A 10,997-nucleotide genomic window follows, 5' to 3' on the forward strand; every position below is an offset into this window, starting at 1 on the left:
CAGGTGCAGTGGCTCATGCCTGTAATTCCAGCACTTGGGAGGCCAAGGCAGGTGGACCACAAAGTCAGGAGTTTGAGACCAGCCTGGTCAACATAGTGAAACCCTTCTCTACTAAAAATAAAACAAAATGTAATAAGGTAACAGGTCTACAGTGGCCAAAAATGATGAAGAAACTTCAACCAGAAAGGCTGATAATGATGAAGAAACTTCAACTAGAAAGAATGAGCTGATAATGCTAGACAGCTCTATGGGGATTTATTCATCTTTGCAAACAAAAGTCTACAATCTTAGTGACCACATGAGTAACAATTAAGGCCTGGAGTCTTTCTGAGGAAAAGGAGAAGCAGCTGAGTCTCCTGAATCAAGAAAGGTGCCCTAAAGGTTTTCCTCTCTGCAAAGGGTATACTGAACACTGCTATCCAAAAGAGGGAAAGAGGCCAGGCACGATGACTCATGTCTGTAATCCCAGAACTTTGGGAGGCCGAGATGGGTGGATCACTTGAGGCCAGGAGTTTGAGACTAGCCTGTGCAACATGACTAAACCCCATCTCTAGTAAAAATACAAAAATTAGCCAGTCTCATAATCCAGTCTCAAAAATAAATAAACAAATAAAGAAAAGAGGTATAAACTACTATATTCAATTGTCTGGAGATGTCTAAGCCAAAAACCTAATAACAACAAAAAGTGTTGCCAAGCTGGTAATATTCTTGGTAGAAGGAAATTAAAATCTGTTCTGGAGAGAGAGATCCAAGATGGCTGACCACTAGCAGCTCGGGATTGTAGCTCCCAGTGAAAGTGCAGAGAATGAGAGGACGCCACACTTTCAGACAAATTTTTGTTGCTCACGGACCAGGAGATTCCCAGCGGAGGAGCCCCACAGGTTGCCAGCGCGACTCTTGTGGCCGGCGTGGTGGTTTTGCTGGTGCCTCAGCGCAGCAGTTCTTGGTGCAGAGTGAGTGGGACTGGGTCCCCTTTTGGCCGATTCCCGGGCAGAAAAGCACCATCAATCTTAACACCGCTGTTTTGGCCAGCACAGTGGATTGCTCAGATTTCGGCGCTGGGAATCAACAAGTTGGACGTCCACTCAGAAACCTAATTTGAAAGTGAGAAATCACAAAGACGATAGGTGGATAAATTTACAATGATGGGAAGAAACCAGCGTAAAAAGGCTGAGAATACTCAAAATCAGAATGCCTCTCCCTCTACAGGGGATCACAGTTCCTCATCAGCAACGGAACAAGCCCTGGTGGAGAACGAGTGCATTCCATTAACAGAAGTAGGCTTCAGAAGGTGGATGATAAGAAACTTCTGTGAATTAAAAGAACTTGTTCTAACCCAATGCAAAGAAACTAAGAACTTTGAAAAAAGGTTTGACGAAATGCTAACGAGAATAGACAATTTGGAGAGGAATATAGGTGAATTAATGGAGCTGAAAAACACAACAGGAGAACTTCACAAAGTATGCATAAGTTTTAACAGTCGAATTGATCAAGCAGAAGAAAGGATCTCAGAGTTCGAAGACCAATTTAACGAAATAAAACGAGAAGTCAAGATTAGAGAAAAAAGGATAAAAAAGAATGAGCAAAGTCTCCAGGAAATATGGGATTATGTGAAAAGACCTAATCTACATTTGATAGGTGTACCTGAATGTGACGAAGAGAATGAATCCAAGTTGGAAAATACTCTTCAGGAGATTATTGAGGAAAACTTTCCCAACCTAGTAAGACAGGACAATATTCAACTCCAGGTAATACAGAGAACACCACAAAGATATTCCTCAAGAAGACCAACACCAAGGCATATAATCGTCAGATTCATTAGGGTTGAAATGAAGGAGAAAATACTAAGAGCAGCCAGAGAGAAAGGTCAGGTTACCCACAAAGGGAAGCCTATCAGACTTACAGCAGATCTCTCAGCAGAAACCCTACAAGCCAGAAAAGAGTGGGGGCCAATATTCAACATCCTTAAAGAAAAGAACTTTCAACCCAGAATTTCATATCCAGCCAAACTGAGCTTCACAAGCGAAGGAAAAATAAAATCTTTTGCAAACAAGCAAGTACTTAGGGATTTCACCATCACCAGGCCTGCTTTGCAGAAGCTTCTGAAAGAAGCACTATACATATAAAGGAGCAACCAGTATCAGCCTTTCCAAAAATATATCCAGCTAGCATCAAATGTCAGTATTAAACTCATATATATTATTAACTGGATAAAAAGCCAAAACCCATCGGTACGCTGTATCCAGACCCATCTCACATGCAATGAAACACAAAGACTCAAAACAAAGGGACAGAGGAAGATTTACCAACCAAACGGAGAGCAAACATAAATAAATAAATAAAAAGAAGGAGTTGCAATTCTCACCTCTGATAAAATAGACTTTAAAGCAACAAAGATCAAAAGAGGCAAAGAAGGACATTACATAATGGTAAAAGGATCAATGCAACAAGAAGAGCTAACGATCCTATATATACATGTACCCAATACAGGAGCACCCAGATACATAAGACAAGTTCTTAATGACTTATAAAGACACTTAGCCTCCCACACAATAATAGTGGGAGACTGTAACATCACATTGTCAATATTAGACTGATCAACGAGATTGAAAATTAACAAGGATATCCAGGACTTGAACTCAGACCCGGAACAAGTAAACTTAATAAACATTTATAGAACTCTCCACTTCAAATACACAAAACACACATTCTTATCAGTACCATATCACACCTATTCCAAAAGTGACTACATAATTGGAAGTAAATCACTCCTCAATAATTGCATAGCATTTTATAGGTTTAAATGAAATATTGGTTGGCTGCTTGTTTGTTATTTTCTTCCCTTATTCCTTCCTGTCTCTATTGTTAAGCACAATTATTGGCATAAAAGCGGTTTTCAATTCCCATTTTTAGACTGCATTCTAGCCTGGGCAATAAAGCAATACTCCCGTTCTCTCTCCCTCTTTCTCTTCCTTTTTCTTCCTCTTCTTCATTCTTTTTTTTCTTTCTCTCTCTTTCTTCCTTTTTTTCTTCAAAAAAAAATCTCACATTTGTTTATAAAAAGATATAATATTTAGCGTTGATTATAAGGGTTTCTCATTTAATCCTCACAACAACCCTATGAGCTTGCTTGCTAGCTAATGGGAAAAAAAAAAGAAATAATACAAAGATTCCTTATATTCACATCCGCTTTCCCTCAATGGTAAAAAAAAAAAAAAAAAAGAAAAAGAAAAAAAAATCTGTTCTGGAGATTGTACAAGATTCCCGCCCAAAAACTCACTTAAGTTCACCTTTCAAAATCTACAAATAAACAAGGAAACTGTAATGAAATTGATCTATACAACACATGACAGCAAGAACTCAGGTAACAGAATTATCAGAGATCTTTTAAAAAGTATGTTTAAATTAAGATAAAAGAAAAATTGGATACCTGTAAAACTAATGACACTATAAAAAATGGATAAAACTATTTGATTAAAGACTAATAAGGACTAAAAAGACTAAAAAGAATTCAAAAGGAAAAATTGAATTTATGTAAGTGAAAAATGTAGTCATTGAAACTAATGCTCAATGGAATTGTTAAAGAGAATATTAATATTAGACACAGCTGAATATTAATAAGAGGTAAATTAAATCTAAGGAAATTGCACAGAAGGCAAGATAGAGAATCAAAGTAAAAAACAACATGAAAAAGAAGCTAAGAAAAGTGGAAAAGAGAAGGAGAAGGTCTAAAGTAGTTCTAATATGAGTTTTAGAAAGAAAGTAGAAAAAAATCAGGAAAAAATTTCAAAGAGACAATATCTTAAGTTTTCTCAGAAATGGTAATAACTGAACTCTCTTAGTTTCAAGAAGAAAAGCCCAAACAGGATTAGCAAACATTTTCCCATTCCCAGCATAGGAAAGTTGCATTCAATAAGCTGTGCTACAATAATTGGTTATTCTTTTGGAAAAATAAAATAAAACGAGATCCCTATCCCACACAGTTTTCAAAATTCAACTGCAGGTAGGTTAAAAGCTAAATGAAGAAAACAAAACATTTAGAAAAATATTAGAAAATAGCTTTATAATCTCATGGTATAAAAAACTTTATAAAACAGAAAAATGTTCAAATAATTAAGGAATGTTTTGTTAATTAAAAAATAGCTTTTTTTTTTTAAAGACAGGTTGCACTCCCAGGGTCAAGGGATCTTCCCACCACAGCCTCCCCAGTAACTGGGGCTACAGGTGGGTACCACCATGCCTGGTTAACTTTTTTGTATTTTTTGTAAAGATGAGATCTTGCTATGTTGCCCAGGCTGGTCTTGAACTATTGGGCTCAAACAATCCACCCACCTCGGCCTCCCAGAGTTCTGGGATTACAAGTGTGAGCCACCATGGCCAGCCTAAAAGATAGCATTTAAAAATCAAAAGATAAGCCACAGATTGGGAGAAAAAAGATTCATGACCAAATATTATAAAGAACTTCTATAAATCCTTAATAATGTAAGCAACCTAAGAAATAAGTAAAAAAGATAAAATTCTCAGAACACAAAACCTAAATGGCCAGTAAGTATATAAAAAGATGTTCAACCTCAGTTACAACAAGGGAAATTCCTAATAAAACAATAAGATATTCTAGTTACACTCAGCAGATTGGAAAAAATAAAAAATTCTGATGATAAATTTTAGTGAGAGAGGCAGCAAGGGAACACTGCTAGTGGAGCCTATAAATAGGTATTAATACAATCACTTTAGAGAACAATTTGGCCACATCTAATGAAGACGGGTGTACCCTATAACCCAGCAATCCTATTGCTACATATATATTCCTAAAGAAAGTATTGTCTAAGAAGATATGGATAATTGTAAAATAATATTTAATATCATATTTTTAAAACTAAAAAAATTTGAAATAATCAATCAATATAAGAATGGCTGAAAGATATTCTGATTTACTCACTCAATGAATAACAACCATGGGTGAACGTGAATAGAGCTAGATCTGTCAACATGGATAAATCTAAAAAACAAAAATAAACAAATTTTTGTTGCTAAACAAAAATTAAATTGCTAAACAAAAATAAAAGTGTTTTTGAACGTTTTAAGAAGGGATAGGTATCTTATGATACAATTTATATAAAAATTAAAGCTGGAGAGAGGCTTGGCACAGTGGCACACACCTGTAATCCCAGACTTTGAGCGGCTGAAGAGGGCAAATCACTTGAGATCTGGCGTTTGACGCTAGCCTGGCCAATGTGGTGAAACTTTGCCTCTACTAAAAATACAAAAATTAGCCAGGCATGGTGGAGCATGCTTGTAATCCCAGCTACTCAAAGGCTGAGGCAGGAGAATCACTTGAACTCAGGAGGCAGAGGTTGCAGTGAGCCAAGATCATGCCATTGCACTTCAGCCTGGGCGAAAGAGCAAGACTCTGTCTCAAAAACAAAACAAAAAAAGGAATGGCTGAAAATTTTTTGGATTTATTCACCTAATAAATAACAACCATCAGTGAAAATGAATAAAACAGAACCAGATCTGCCAACATGGGTATCTAAAAAACATATTACTAAACAGCAATAAAAGTGTTCTGAACTTTTCAAAAGTAGGGATATGTATAGTATGATAAAATTTATATAAAAATTAAAACATGCCAAAGATAGCATAATTTTTAAGGTCATATATTTATGTATATATATATTATATATATATATTATACGTATATATACACAGAGACAGTAAAAGTATAAAAACTGGAGAGAAAAGGAGGGTGGGAAGTAGGTTTCACAAGGGACTTCAATTATGGTTGTAATAATCTTATATCAGATGATCAGTGCAGTAGGTATTCATAATACTATCATCTATACTTTTTAATGTATCTATAATATGTCATAATGTTGAAAACTCAAAAATATGCAATATCTTTAAATACCTACATTCTTTTTTGTTTTAATGAGATACATACATGCTATGGTGAACCATGAGCACATCCCAATACCCATGTTCCTTAACATGAAACTTTAAAACAGTTTCTAAATTGTGCTGAAGAATAGGCTGGTATACATGTCTGGGCCTGGTGAAGATCTTAGGAACAGAGAAGATACATCTGTAACTTCTTGGGTTATTGGTAAATGAACCATTTCTAACTTTAAATCATTTGATATTGAAGAAATATATGTTATAAAAAAATGAGATCATGTCTTTTGCAAGCACATGGATGGAGCTGGAGGCCATTATCCTTAGCAAACTAATGCAGGAGCAGAAAAACAAATACCACATCTTTTCATTCATAAGTGGGAGCTAAATATGAGAACTCATGCACACAAAGAGAGTAACAACAGACACTGAGCCCTATGTGAGGGTGGAGGATGGGAGGAGAGAAGGGATCAGAAAAAGTAAGTATTGGGTACTAGGCCTAATACCTGGGCAACAAAATAATCTGTACAACAAACCTCTATGATATGAGTTTACCTATATAACAAACCTGCATATGTACCCTTGTCAGATACAGTGATGGAGTGAGTTCCTCTTCAAAGGTTTAACTTTTAACTTCCTTATTCTTTGTTCTCAAGATAAACTTCCTTGTCCCTTCTCCTAAGCTATCTGCTCTGCTGTGAACTGTTCCTCCCTGAGCCAAAACAGGTTTTCCATGACAAACCTATCTGCCTTTGTCATGCCCTGACATGCCCAAATATGTCTTGTACCACTAGGTTTCTCTTCTAACTCAACTTCCTGGCCATAAGTTGTAAGATTATAAATCTACCCAACCCCAACATTACTCATCCTCCTCTCCACTTCAGCCTTCAAAGCTTTCATTTTACTTCCTTATTTAGAAAAGTTTAAGTTTTAGCCAATCAAGATCAGCTTAGAGTGTGCAGCCCAACTCCAGCAAGTAGGGGAAGGACACAGAAACAAGAACTGCATTAGGAATAAAAACCCCTTCCCTCCTTTGTTTGGTGTGCTCTCACAGCAGCCAGAGGTGCAAACAGCACCCTTCTGCAGAAGCACATTTGTCTTGCTGAGAAATCCTTTGAGTGCTCATTTTCTTTGCAACTCAGAGTCCTTGTTTCTAACACCCTGAGACTAAAATAAAATACTTACTTATATTAAGAAAATATCTGGGTTTATGCATTTAGATTACTTAAATTTTCCCAGTCCCCACCCTGCAATGGTAAAATAGAAATTGAACATTTTAAATGAATTTACTCAAGAACCTATGAAGGCTTCTCCCACAGACAAGGGGAACACATTTCCACTTAAAACAGTTATTAAGCACACTATGTAATGTATTTATGTATGTAAATATTTTCTCTTTTCATCTTAAAAAGCATTTCAAATAGCTGAATCTATACAGTAAATATAATGAATTCACTTTCTTGGGGTAAGACAAAGAATTTAGAAAATCATCACCCACAAGAACTTTACAAAATAATTTACAAAACCCTTCATCCAAAGATGACAGGTGCATGTTTTCCAAATACAGAATATCAAGATATTTAAACAGCTCACGCTAGAAATATATGGGTAGCAAATCACATCGGCATCTGAATCATATCCATGAGCTCATTTATATTTGTCCTAGCATTCTCCAGTCACTAACAGAGTCAGGACTAATCTTTCTTGATGGTCATTTTGCATTCCTAAAATACATTTAAAAAACCACAATTGTGCAATTTCACAGCAACCTCATAGTCCCATATTAGTAATTTTCTTTGCATGGCCTCTCTCCATAGTTTTTAAGCAATTTGCTTATAAACTTCATGAAGAAATGTTGCCAAATGCCTGACAAATGTTATCAGGATCATGTCTGGAAATGACCCTATTCAAAGTATAATTGGACACTTATTAAATCAGCTATTGTTAATAACAGAAGTTTTAGATGCTACTTATTTTGAACAGTCTCACTGTGGTCAGACCAATGCTGCATAGACTAGAATTAAAACCTTTTATTTCCATGAAGTCTTAGGAGCCCAGGAAGTTTTCTGATGAACTCGCTTGAAGTTTGGGAGTCTTCAGAAAGTAAATAACAGCAAAGCCTGTTTCAAGTCAAGTGGGACAGTAGGGGTCATACCAGAGGGAACAGAGCCCAGGGAGAAGTCAACTGTCATGGTGGCTTCAGGGTCACTAAATCCAATCTATTTGAGATCATTACTGAGTAGAAGAGCTTTCCGGTTTTGCTTTTGTAACAGGTACGTAAGAAAGAAGTTAGCAGCCCTAGAGTCAGTCAACTTCTTAGTGACTGGGGTCACATCAATCAAATATGACCAATGCTTGAAGGTGCTCTAGAGGCTTAGCCAGCACTCTCATTTCACAAAGGACAGAATGTCATTCCAGGGAGGCCATGTGACCTGCCCAATTAAAGTAAAATCATAAAGCAATCAGCAAGCGTGCTGATAGCAGTAACAGGCTCTACTGGGCTTCTCACTCCCCATCCCCACCCTGGCCCTGACATGATGTGGTGTGACCATGAGAAGCATCTCACCTGCAGGCTGCAACAGCCAAATGACAGATGCCCAAACTGGAAACAGTGACCATGGAAACGTTTCTAAATATACACCTGGAGGAGGCATTGCAATTCTTTGATTAAAGAGGTTGGTTAAGAAAAGTATCTGTCTGGCCGGGCGCGGTGGCTCACACCTATAATCCCAGCACTTTGGGAGGCCAAGGTGGGTGGATCACGAGGTCAAGAGATCGAGACCATCCTGGTCAACATGGTGAAACCCCGTCTCTACTAAAAATGCAAAAATTAGCTGGGCATGGTGGCGTTCGCCTGTAGTCCCAGCTACTCGGGAGGCTGAGGCAGGAGAATTGCTTGAACCCAGGAGGCGGAGGTTGCAGTGAGCCGAGATTGCACCATTGCACTGCAGCCTAGGTAACAAGAGTGAAACTCTGTCAAAAAAAAAAAAAGAAAGAAAGAAAACAAAAGTATCTGTCTACACAGGCTTAGAGAGGTAAACAACATCAGTTTTTTTCCCATTTGGAGATATGAAATGAGAGCCTGGAAAAGAGGTAGCATTCCTTGGCCAGGCATGGTGGTTCATGCCTGTAATCCCAGCACTTTGGGAGGCCGAGGCAGGTGGATCATTTGAGGGCAGGAGTTCAAAACCAGCTTGGCCAACATGGTGAAACCCCATGTCTACTAAAAATACAAAAATTAGCCAGGTGTACTGGTACACATCTGTAATCCCAGCTACTCAGGAGGTTTAGGCAGGAGAATCATTTAAACTCAGGAGGCGGAGACTGCAGTGAGCTGAGATCATGCAATTGCACTCCAGCCTGGGAAACAACGCAAGAGTCCGTCTCACCAAAAAAAAAAAAAAAAAAAAAAAAAAAAAGTAGCATCCTTTTTAATGTTAGATGGACCCTGCATCTTGAGTGGAAGAAAGCACCATCCTTCAAAGGCTGGGGCTTGGGCTCAGAGATGACAGTGGGCTGAAGGCAAATATGGATTGACCCTGCATTCCTCTGACCACACACTGGGGAGACACGAAGTCCGTGGGAAGTGCCCTCCTACACAGACAGGATCGATCTCAGTCATGGCGCACCCCTCCTGGGCGGCTTCCTTTGCCCCAGTGCCATCAAATCTGACTCCGAACTGCCAAATTCACCCAGTTTCAATCCCCTCCACTTTTCTGCCATTCTTCACTGACAGCTTCTCGGAAGATGGCTTATTCTCTCTTCCCTCTTAGGGAATAAATGTATCGCTTCAATTGGCAGACTACTCTATGGTACACGTTGTTCTAAGGGCTTTACATGTATTAATATTTACGTTACTCTTCATGACAGCTCTAGGCTGGGCACGATTATGCCAGTAATCCCAGCACTTTGGGAGGCCAAGGTAGAAAGATTGCTTGAGCCCAGGAGTTCAAGACCAGCCTAGACAACACAAGGAGACCCTATCTCTATTTCATATTGCAAATAATGGCTTTTAAAAATTCTATTAGGTGAATACTATTATCCCCATTTTACAGATGAGGAAACTGAGACCAGAGAGATTATGGTACCAAATATATATTTTAGCAGTAGGTTCAAGTGGTCCAGGGGATCATTTACCTTTTTAATACGTAACTCAAAGCAATGGTCTAGTATTTCGGATTTCTTTCAGGTGATTTAGAGGGAAAAGGATGGTGTCACCACTGGCTTGTAAATAGACCAAAGGGGAAAAAAATTAGAAGCTGCTGATAGTCCTGTAATCTTGTACAGATAGCTGTTAAAATTTGCCTACGTGCAAGGTTGACTTTAGGGGAAGTCTGAGTGTCTGTCTACTCTTGAGTTCTCATGTTGGTAAAGAATAAAAAGAACACAGCTTAGCTGGGTGCAGTCTCACACACCTGTAATCCAAGCACTTTGGGAGGCCACAGCAGGAGGATCGCTTGAGCTCAGGAGTTTGAGGCCAGCCTGGGCAACACAGTGAGACCCGTATCGCTACAAAACATTTTTTAAAAGTAGCTGAGTGTTGGAACAACTTGCTCAAGAAAAAAAAGAATTAAAAAAAATATATAGCTGAGTGTGATGGTGCACACCAGCAGTCCCAACTACCTGAGAGGCTGAGGTGGGAGGATTGCCTGAGGCCAGGAGGTCAAAGCTGCAGTGAGCTGTGACTACATCACTGCACTCCAGCCTGAATGTCACAGCGAGACCCTGTCTCTCTCTCTCTCTAATTATATATATATATATATTTTTCAATTAAATAAAAGCATAGATTCACATACACTTTTATACTAATCCTCAGGGAGAATTTCTAGCAGTTTTGAAAATGTAGCTAGAATATTCTTCAGACAAAAGAAAAATCCATAAATCATTTCTAAAATCTATTTTAATTCTGAGAACTCATGTAATAGAAACAATTTCATTTCCCTTAGATACTGATTAGCATCTTGGTAATGTGTAAATTACTTTATAACCTGCCTGGTTCTAAAAAGAATTTGAGCTACATTAGGTTCAGGTTTAATATATTATTCACTCTCTTAGCTCTACCTGTGAAATATCTGGGAGTTCAGTAATGAATCAACTAAGAATCC

The sequence above is a fragment of the Aotus nancymaae genome, unplaced genomic scaffold, assembly GCF_030222135.1.
Source record: "Aotus nancymaae isolate 86718 unplaced genomic scaffold, 86718_ANA_hifiasm-v0.15.2.pri h1tg000077l, whole genome shotgun sequence".
Classification (NCBI taxonomy): Eukaryota; Metazoa; Chordata; class Mammalia; order Primates; family Aotidae; genus Aotus; species Aotus nancymaae.